At 36.2% G+C, this 12070-nt stretch overlaps 1 protein-coding gene across 8 annotated transcripts in view; it reads right to left on the bottom strand.

Annotated features, from left to right (window-relative positions):
- PTPRM (protein tyrosine phosphatase receptor type M) overlaps window positions 1-12070 on the bottom strand; it is a 4358319-nt gene that overhangs the window by 2832043 nt on the left and 1514206 nt on the right. The gene's annotated exons all lie outside the window — the stretch shown is intronic.

Here is a 12070-nt window from a genome sequence, read left to right as displayed (position 1 = left end):
AAGTATAAATCTTAACAGTGGTGGAAAGTATATGTTACTACAAATTACTATTAAAGTAAAATAAAATGAAATGAAATGAAATAAAATGAGGACATTATTGAACCACCGAATGGTGTTCATTCCTTAAGGGACATCCTAACTGGTAGTCCTTCAACATCAAGGAACGGAGTTTCTTTACCAATGCCATCAGGGCTTATTGGTGTTCCGAACTTTGGGATTTGGATTCAAAACACAGACAACTTGAGGTTTGGTACACCTCTGGAACAACCGGCTATGGGGCTATCTAACTCTACGGTGAGTGAGAACACAATAACAGACAGTCTAAAAGACTTTGATAATAAACTATTGAAGCTGAAAAAACTTCAATTAGAGACAGTTTATTTTCAACAATGTATCTCAGAGAAAATCATTCCAAAAGGCTTGCGGTCCTCTTTTAACCCTACTGGAATTTTTAAAAATAATGGTTTTTGTGCTGACTTAAGGACATTGTTTGACAAACAAGGAATTGAGCTTATGGAATTGATCTCTAAACATTACAGCACACATATTACGAGATTAATTGAAGAAGTCAACCAACTGGACAGTTCCTTAAAACAAAACTTGCACTTTGATAGATATAAATACGATTACTCGTATCTTTTCCAGTATTGACAGTTTAGTGGATAAGTTAAAAGTGAACAAAAATAAAAAACTGGCAAGGGATAGGGTGAGCTATTCTAATGGAACAGCTTATCCTAAACTAATGGCTTCAACTAATACTCAAGTTGACAGTACTATTACAGAAACTGGGAATGAAAACAATGAGCCAAACCTAAGTGGAGGTGATGACTGGGATGAAACAGGAACGAACTTTAACTCAGCTGCACCTCCACGTGGCAACTATGTGAAAGTGCACAACATCAGAAGTGGACAACAACACAACCAACAAAGGTATGAAAATCAGGGAAGGCATTTTTAGGGAACCCAAACAGCCTTACTACAACAAGAACTGGTCCAGACGATAGTAACAGATGACTCTACTCCCAATTCAACGCCTATCACCAACAACAACATGTTAGGTGACTTAAGTATCTTAACGAATGAAAAGGCGACTTTAAAATCTATAATTTTTCTAGCTTTCACGTGCCTCCATCCCTGATAGAACTACTAGCATTCGGGAACACTTTTGTTCCTACAACTAAATGTAACCTTGTTAAGACGCTGATTGACTTGAAATGCTTTGTCAGGAAACTGAACTTGCATGTAATGTTTAACAATGATGTTACTAACATGAATACTAATTTGAAATTAGCTAGTACTTACAACCCCCCACTACACAACATTTTAACACTTTTTGAAAAAACTTGTGAATTGGACCTCAGACAAATGGCCACTTTTTCACATACTAAAAACGACCGGTTAGACTATAACATCACAGAAGAACAACTACAAGGCTTGGAAAACTTATGTAAAGCACCGGTCAGGGTAGTAAAACCTGACAAAGGAGGTGGGCTTGTAATCTTTGACAACTTCCTATATATTAGTAAAATGGAAACTGTGCTCGATAGTCCAGCTTATAGTTCATCGTCACTGAATGAGATGAACATGTCAATTTCTAGGACTAGGGGTTTTAAGGGACCTATTTATTAGTGGGTGCATTGATATTGACACCTACAATTACATTGACATCACAATGCCTAGGACACCAGTAATTTTTGGTATACCAAAAATTCATAAAAACTTGGTTAATCCACCAATCCGGGCATTGATTGATAGCCGAGTCTCTTTTACATACCCCAGTGCCCAACTTGTAGAAATTATCCTGAGCAAATATATTAAGAAAATATCACACATTTGCAAGGACTCGTGGACATTTTTAAAAAAGATAAGTGAAATTGATTACAGCGACTCACTGAACTTCCTCACTATTGACGTTATAGATCTATACACGTCTATACCTCACTTGGAGGCTATTGAATGGATTTCACTGATGTTAGATCATTTGGGGGCACCCAAAAATGAAATTGATTTAGTATCCCAACTTTTAGACATCATACTTACATCCAACTTCTTCATCTTTAATGGGAAATATTATCTCCAGAAACAAGGTGTAGCTATGGGGTCCCCATGTGGTGCTACAGTAGCTAACCTATTTATGGCCTACTGGGAGGTTGACAACATTCTTAAGGACGTTAACACAATGAACCGCATCAAGTTCTACACAAGATACCTGGATGATATTTTCATCCTTTTTGATGACGATGAGACACTAGCAAATTAATTTGTTTCTTCTATTAATAACACAACTGACTTTTTAAAATTCACATCTAAATTCTCAGAGCTAAGCATTGACTACCTTGATGTTCACTTGTATAAAGAAGTTAACAAATGTGAATATTCTTCAAAGATATACAGAAAACCAACTTACTGCAACTCCTTTTTACATTACAACAGCTGCCACCCATTCAAGCAAAAGAAAGCTATCATAAAGGGACAGCTAATTTGAGCAGCCAGGATGTGCAGTAATGAGATACTATTCCAAGAAGAATGTAAAATCTTGCAAGTAATGTTCACCAACAGAGGATACCCAAATACTTTATTTGAAGAAATACTGGATGAGGTCAATAATAAAAGAAGGGAAGGTCAATTTCTACCCTTACTTCCACACAAAATTTTCAGTGGACAAGAGGAAGACTTAGAGGCTAATCCGAGGGTTGGGGAGAACATACCCTTCTTAGGGCAACCTCCAACACTGAGATAACAGGGACCTCGTTTGTAAATAGTTTCATCACAAATTACAGTATTGACTCGAGGAATATTCAAATAATACTTTATAAAATTGGTATTACATAACAAATAATGAGGAACTCATGGACAAGTTAGGCACAAAACCTCTGATAGCATATAGGAGAGGCAATAATTTGAAAACTTTGCTAGAAAGAAGTAAACAGACGGAGCTAATGACTAGAACAAAAGGCTGTTTTCAGTGTGGGGCATGTAACTATTGCCACCTTGTGAAGGCTTCCAATTCCTTTGTAATACGCAACAAAAAGTACCACATTACACATAAGCTTAACTGTGATTCTAGATCCATAGTCTATTTAGCTAAGTGTAACTGCTGTGAAGCATTTTACATAGGCAAGTCTGACCGGAGACTACGGGACAGGCTGTACCAACATGATTATGCCATAAGGAAACTGAAAAAAGAAAATGATTTAGCTAAACACGTAATGAAACATCAAGGACATAGCTTTCATTTTATTGCAATTGACCAGGTCAAGAAAACAGAAAGAGGGGGTCCAGTACCTCTCTTTTTGGAGAATAAGGAGCTTTAATGGCAAATATCACTAGACTCATTTTCGTACCCAGGTTTGAATGAACATTGCAATATAGCTTGTGTCCTGAAAATGAGGAGCTATAAAAGATAACTCCTTTACCTTTGTCTTACTTCACTTTTCACTTCATTTTATTTTACTTTAATAGTAATTTGTAGTAACATATACTTTCCACCACTGTTAAGATTTATACTTAGCAAGGCTTCCAACTGCAGTTGCAGGTAGTGATTTCACTAGATACTTTTTTACAAACACTTTTCTATAAACATTTTTATATGCAGACCTGTCATGCATTGTTTTTAGACTGCTTTTATTGTGTATATATTTCTTACACACTTTCATGCTTTTAATGCAGATTTGCTTGGTGTATGAACGTAACAAACTGCTGATGCATCAATGTTTTATGGTTTCCAACTGTTTTAAAAGTATGAAACTACATACTTTTGAGAATGCTCCTAAACAGAGCTTTCATTCCCTGAATTTACTTTTGCAAGAAATGCTGCTAACACACCTTCATTGTGATTGCATTACTAATTAAGGCGAGGGTGTGTTGTATAAAAACCTGACTCTGACACTGCATTTTACTTTTGCCTCTGATGAAGCTGTAGTTTTAACCACAGCGAAAACGCTTGTTTTAATAATAAAGTGCGTTAAGGTTCAAGTTTTTTCCGACTTCAGTGTGGCTTTATACGTGCAAGTGGATTTCAATTTCAGTGTTACAGCTTGTATTGCAAACAGCCTTCACAATAAGGACTTTATCATTTTTTTGGGCTTTACGGTGCTTGTCTGGACTGCTTTTGTGCATTTTACTGGTTTCCGTTTGTCTGATCACATGATTTGTTATGTTATTTAAACTGATTCTCTTTTTAATGCACTTTATTTTGATGAAGTCCGCTTGAAAGTTTTGTAAGAACAGAGGTATTAAATTAATTATTAAACAGTATTCACTTGTACCTCTAGAGAAATGTTTAGTATTTTGGATATTAGCTTTCTTTAGCAGCCTTCATACACACAGGTTTGGAGGTTATAAAATAGTGAGGATCTGCTTTAAATGGTAGTTGTATTTTTTCTTTTGGTACCTGTAGTGAGTTGGACTTTAATCCGGCCATCTTTCTACTTTCTTTAGGTAATACTGAATTTACCACAGGATTATAGATTATAGATTATAGATTATAGAATGATTTGTCTGATCATTATTTCACATATTCTAATATTAAGTCGTACTGAATAATGCTGATGTTCTGGTTACAGATCACCCTTTTGTACTGACATTTGTCAAAGGACAGTAATTCATGATCATTAAACTGACTAGCAAATTCCATGAACACTGGAGTTTTAATATCCTGTACGTCAAAATGTGAGTGGATTTAACAGACCGCTAAACATCACTGCTAGTTAGCATGCCATTACACTGTGCTGCAGAAGGCCTGTCTGATTACTTTTTTGACTGGATTGTGTATGTCAGAATGAGGCAAGATTTTAGCGTGGGTATCTTTTGCCCTTTCTCTACTGTCATGTGATTATGGAGTAGCATATTTGGCATGAGAATGTTGCTAGGATGGTACAGGGGAGCCTGTTTCTCCATAAAAAAGCAATATTTTATTATCCTTGCTTGTAGCTTTGAAGAAATTGCATTTTATATTTAAAAGTGCAATTTTGATCCTTCCGTTTCATTATACTGACTCCCAGTGCAAATTACGTCAATCTAATGATATTAACCCTTCCAATTACTGACTTGGTAAACGTGTGCCACTGGTTGGTAAGCTTTGTGACTTTTTCGGGATGAAGAGACAACATAACAATGGAGAACAAAAATGAATGATGGCAGTATGTTTGTATTTTGATGACAAATATAAGTGTATTCCTTACGTATGTTTTATGGAAATTTTAATGATGTGCACACAGTAATTACAAGTGCTCTGTTTTGCATTTCATTAGAGGTGAATGTTTTCATTTGCATATTTGTGTGTTTGTATGCAAGAGTTGGCCTCAGTCAGAGTAAATCTCAGTAAGTGATGAGGAACTTTGATACTTACCTGAAGGCCCAGAGTGGTACAGCAACACAATTTTTATGGTAAAAGAAGTTAAATATTTACAGAAACAAATTTGTTCAAAACAAGGGCTGCAAGAATCAGTGCAACTTCACATTCTGTCCACAATGGCTGATATGCAGTATTTTTACTTGAACCATAAACATTTCTCCTCTAAATCAATGCTAATTATGAGTACATTATTAAATTTCCCACCAAATGATCTATCCCAGTCTGATATTATTTCCCCAAATTACTTCTGTCTCTTCTGTGATAGCAAATTTTGTCTTTGTATATGTTCTTTCTAAATGTAAGGCCTGTTAAGGATTCATATATCCTTCCTTACTTCGCATACCCATTAACTTACCACAAGCATGAATGGATGGCACAGTGGTGAAGTGATAACGTTGTTGCCTCACAGTGAGAGGTTCTCCTGTTCGATTCTCGGCTGGGTTGCCTTCTGTGCAGAGTCTGCATGTCCTCCCTCCATTCATGTGAATTTTCTCCGGCTGTTCTGCTTTCCTCCCACATCACAAATACATGCATCTAGGGCATTTCTCCCCATGCCTCTACAGTGAAAATTGGCTTTGTTCCAAGTCAGACTTTCCCGGTAAATAAATATTAAATAAATAAATAAACTTCCATGTTCATCTCAGGTGCCATTATAAAAGCAATGTATAGTTTTGTAAATTCTATGCTTTCCTTTCTTTACCTTACCCATGCCTTACCCAAATCAAGAATTAGTCATGGTCTACAAATGAAAATCATTCGTCACAAAACAAGACAAATTATATACAGCACCTACACTTCTTCTTCTTCTTTCGGCTTTTCCCGGTTAGGGGTCGCCACAGTGGATCACCTGTCCGCTCATGATTGGCAGTGGAGTTTTACAGTGTCAAGTTGCCAGCCCGATGCCCAACCTTCCGCAGAAGACACACACATGCACAAACGCACACCTAGCGCCAATTTAGAGTGTCCAATCCACCTACAGCATGTCTTTGGGATGTGGGAGGAAACATACAGCACCTACACCACTATTCCAAAATATACTGCATGCATCTACAGTTCTAAAAATCAAGAAAATATATACAACAAAATCACTACATTTGCTACAAACCTAGTCAAGAAAATTGGCCAATGCATAACACTGCACAAAATGAATTGACTATAACCACACCATGTAATAACTTTCACTCAGTGAAAGACAGCATACTGCATTCTTTGCAAACCAAGCAACTATCCGTAGCTTACTCAAAACACACACACACACACACACACACACACACACATACACACACACACACACACACACACACACACACATATATATACACCAACAGCACTACTAGATAGGGGCCAAGGGTACTAGCTGCTAGTACAAGCGTCTAGGGAACTAGTAAAGGGGCAGTGAATACCGCACAACGTGGCTGGGCTAATATATGCCTTCGGGCAGATAGCCCAGTACCAACCTATGAACCTAGATATATATATATATATATATATATATATATATATATATATATATATATATATATGGGTCTATGTCAGATGATTGACTTTTTGGAAACTCAAAAAAAATATCGAAAAGACTATATAATCAAGTAATTAAATTTATGAAAACTTGAATATAAAAAAAAACACAAAAATCTACATTTTCTTTTAAATTTTTGCAGGGGGAAGACCCATGCAAATTATATATAAAAACTCCAAGATCGCACTACAGTGAGGAAAAGGGTAAATTTCCCAATCCTTGCTGTACTGTGATCTCCATGCAAAAGCTTTGAGTTTTCTAAAACCTGATCATATGGTCTTGACCAGATGGAGGTTTGAGTCTCTGAAAACTTGATCAACTGATAGGGATATAAAACCCACTCATGAACAACTACATTCCAAAAATTTCCCAAAATCAAAGCCAGGTAGTTCTTGCCAATTTGAGTAAAATTCAGTTACTTGCTACTAAGTGCACTGCCTGGATGGCAACAAAGAAGAAATGTGCAGAACCTGAGAGAAAATCAACTAGAAAAGGTTAAGAAAATATACTCTGACTGGCAGGAATACTGAGACTGTTTAGCAGAAAGCGGTTTAAGCTGTAGCTTTGCTGGAAGACGTGGTTTCCAGTAATTTAGAGAAAAAATAAATCAAATGTGCTCAGAGGTGATTTAAATAATGAAACATTGAAGGAGTATATCCACTCAAGTAACAAAAGGCTGGAAAATTAGAAGAAGCTTTAACTAGTTATTCAGATAAACTGATACAACAACAAAAATCAGAGGTTGAAATGAAGGAAAGCTGGCTGCATGACAGACTTCTTTAGAAGAGCTGTTAAAAGACAGAGAATGCAGAAAAAAATGAGATTGTCTACTGTACCAGAAAAACTGGAAGGAACAGACTATATTAATTTTATGAAAGCACAAATAATCTACTGGACTGGTATTCCACAGCAGGATTTGTTAATTGAAAGGGAACATTGAGTGTACGTTCCAAAGCTATTGTATCTTTTGCTTTTCCCAGTTAGGGGTCGCCACAGCGGAACTCCAGTCCGCTAATGACTGGCAGTAGATTTTTACGTACCGACTTGCCAGGCCTGACATACAACCTTCAACGAAGGTACGCCCATTCACGCATGTCTCCACACAGAAGACGCTTTAGCTGAAAATCGAACAGTACGTCTTACTCTGAGGCGACAACGCTTCCACAGCACCACCCGATCATGAAAAACGCAAGACCTGTTTTAGTAAAGATGCAATCATATCAGCAGAAAGAGTTGATCCTGACAAAACTGTGTCAAAAGGGTAACGTATTAAAGACTGGCAACAGTATACTACTTGTGGAAAATGGCTATTCACTAAACACCAGGCAGAAGACAAGCAAAATTATCTCAGCAGTCAGGGAATGTCTAGAGGCAGGCGAGAGGTTCAAGCACCCTTATTTTATATTGTGTTAACGTTTCACATCAAGATTCCTTATTTGTTAATGTACTAAACTACTACATTTTTTATTATTTGTCAAATTCGGTATGCAATTGTTCTATTGTAAATACGAAAAAAATGGAGTTTTCCTTACTGCCCCAAGCTTCTGCTGAAAAAAGGACTTTGGGCTATTCCCATTAACAGCACCAAAAGACAGCTATAACCATAAAAAACACAGTTTTAATAACAGTATCACAATGTAAACACTTTCACACAATAAATGTGCATCTTCAGACAATAAATCACAAAAATCAAGTAAAATATGTAGCATATGTACAGTATCAATAGATCTGATGAACATAATGCCTTGGCTAAGCATTTGTTGAATGTGGACATGAACATGTTTTTGCATTTAGGGTAATTGAAATGGTGAATCGTGACATTCCAGGAGGTGATTTTAGGAATTTTACTGAGGAACGAGAGCTGTCATGGATTACTAAAATGCAGGCAGACAGGTTTCCTGGTATTAATGGGATAACCTCTATCAAACCGGCTCTGAAAGCCAGAGGACTCTTTAAATGAATGGGGACTGTTGTTTCATTGAATGTGTATTTTTATTGGTTAGTTTGTATTGCTGATTCAAAATGAATGTATATATTTTACTTGATTTTTGTGATTTATTGTCTAAAGAAGTACATTTATTGTGTGAAAGTGCTTACCTTGTGATACTGTTATTAAAACTGTTTTTTTATGGTTATAGCCGTGTTTTGGTGCGGTTTTGTTTTTAGTTATATTAACGTTTTGGCTAATCAGCACCATTTATTCCAGAGGGTTTACTGATTTGTTATTTGTTTATTCCCATTAACAAATGAAATAAAATAAATAAATTAACAATTAATTAATTATTTAATTAATTAATTAATGCACATTGTCGAAAAGCTCCCAGGCATTCAACTTTAACAAACTATCCAACTTTGTAGCCCAAATGCTTTTCTCTGAATAAGCCTCCAGTGTTGTCTTTTTTTTTTTTTAATTTTCATATATACATCTTTTAGTAATGGGGGGCCCACATTAGAAATAGTTTGTAGTGTTCGTGTGTTTCGCGTTTTGTACTGGAACAGCGATTTTTTTCCCAGGGAGACTGTTCTCAGTCTTCGAGGTGTTCAGCTTTCGTGGTTTTGGGTTTAATGTTACAACATTCAAAGTTCTGACACTTTGATGTTGTGATAGACTATTAATAGGTCTGAAGCCCTGATCGCCAGTGTCCTTAAACTAAAATGCTTCACACCGATTGTCATACGGCTCTGCCTGAGGGCATTCGGCAAACTCTACTCTGTCAACATTTTATAGCACTCACACAAAGTTTTTGCTAATGCAAAATTAAAATCCTGGTCTAACAACCCTGTCTTGTGGAACAAAAACCTTAACTGCTGCCAGAATTCGTTGACTTTTTTATAAGAAATTTGCACTGATGCCAGCAGAAGGAAGACAGATACACACAGGTATTAAAACTGTTGTGAAACATGTTTAAATACGTTTCTATGCGATCAAGCCTTTAATACACTTGACAGAAGGTGTTTATGATCATTAAGCCCAGAAACTAGTTACAGATCTGAAATTAAAATTTTATCATTTTCCTAGTGAATGGCCTCCTTCTGAAAGTTTTTTTAATCAGTTTCCCTATTTTAATTAAAGCAAATGAAGAAGTATCAGTCAAATCGATTTCACTGGCACAAATTAAGTGTGCATTGGATTCCTGTAAACCTACAATGTCATGTACATACACTTCATAGTAGATGTAACAATTGATACACAACAGTGCATAATATATATTTTTCAGTAGAAACATGGCAAAGTTATCAGAAATCATACTGTAATTTGTCTTCTACTTTAAAATCCTTTCTTTCACATGGAGACACTTTACCACTTTACTAAGAAATTCGTCCATAGGATGTTACTGCCATCCTTTAGTTTGTAATGTCTACACATATATATATATATATATATATATATATATATATATATATATATATATATATATATGTATATATCTGTGTAGATATAGATAGATAGATAAAAAGATATGGATTAGATATAGATGTAAAAACAGATCTTTTTAGATCTCTGTTTATCTAGCTAAAAACCACAAATCCTAACCCTTGGAGATGAACTCACTGCTCTTTAGTAACACATATTTTAATAAATGGGTTTCATATCTTACTTATGTTTTGAAAAGTCTGGACACCTTCATATATATTTTTCTATGGAGGTGTGTCATTTCAGGTCTATGTAATGGGGCATCTGCCTTAATCTTTAAAACATTTTCCCTTCCATTACCCAGATTATCAAGGTCTCTTTCCCCTACAGGCACATTCATTCACCCAGACCTCCTGAAACACAAGGAAGGAAAGAACAGAACTGAGAAATGAGGCTGTTAACCATCAGGTGTTAGTTGATTTTGTTTTTATCCACAAACAGCACACCCACTTGATGGAGTAGTGCAGATGAATGTTTGCAATGCTAGACCAAGTCTAACCAAGTTTTCTGCAAACTCACAGTTCCATCTACAGTCCATACATACTCCTTATTGGGCTTATCCTCCCTGTATACCAAGACAAGTAACCTCAGTACCTGCCCTTCCTACAGGTGGAGCTCTTGTGGTAGGACTCTGCCAACAGCATTCTTTCCTCTTCTACCTCTTCTCCCACAGAGACAGATGAGTCAGTGTCTGCCACTCACTTTCACCTCTTGTCTACTGGATTCTCCACAGTTCAGGTTGCCGAAGAGTCCCAGTTATCTGCAGCATGGCCAGGGCCAAGACTTCTAAAATCCATGCATGGTGAGTTTGGAAGAGGTGTGTACTTGTGCTGCTGCTAAGGCAGGCCTTTCGATATCATGCACTATCTACACACTGCATTCAGATAAAGTGTCACTGGAGTGAAGTAGGCTACATTGACAGTGTTGTACGTGAAAAGTATGATGGTCCAAATTTGATTATTATTAGATGACTGATGAATGGCAACGATCTTTGTTAACTATGACATATGACTCTTTGTGTCCTGAAGGACTGAATAAAGAATTGTTTTGGAAGAATGAAAGAGGTTAATGATGATGCTAAATTGATTTCATTTGGTGTTGTTGTCATCTGTGTATTTATCGTAACTTATAATGGAATGTATTTGTTGATCATTTCTGATTAGGATTAATACAATAAACTACATGATTTTTCATTTTCATGGTTCTTTAATTATTTTTTTTACTAGGCTGTCCTTTTGAAGTTTTGACATTTTCAGGATATACCCTGCTTGATAGAGATCATAGGTATAGCTCCCAAATATGCAACAAAGTCTAGAAGATTCACAGTTTTTGCTTGGAAATGTTTATGTAGGTATTTTCATACCAGAAGTAGACGCCAAAGAATTTTACCTCAGGTAGATGGCAAATGCGGGAGGTGTGATGGGGAAAGAGGTAACTGGGAACATCTTTTGTGGAAGTGTAATGACTTGTTAGACTTTAAAAACTCTATGCAGTCTACTCTGTCAGAAATATTAGGTGAGCAAATAAGAATAATTTTTTTTCTGTTGTCATACAGGATCTGAATTGCTTACACATAGTATGACCTCGCTGAGTCTAATTAGGGGGGTTGCCAAAAAAGCTATTAATAGAAAATAGAAATCAAAGTCTAAACTAACTCTCAAGTAGGGAATATAGTAACAAAGATAAAAGAACTGGAAGTGGGATCTTTTGGAGCAAATTACAAAGACAAAATGGGAATTTTGGGAACATGCAAAATAATGTTTTAGAAGAGGATTGAGGT

This window comes from Protopterus annectens, chromosome 3.part1, assembly GCF_019279795.1.
Source record: "Protopterus annectens isolate FY-2018-M chromosome 3.part1, PAN1.0, whole genome shotgun sequence".
NCBI classification, from domain to species: domain Eukaryota; kingdom Metazoa; phylum Chordata; order Ceratodontiformes; family Protopteridae; genus Protopterus; species Protopterus annectens.
This window is presented reverse-complemented; position numbering and strand designations above follow the sequence as displayed.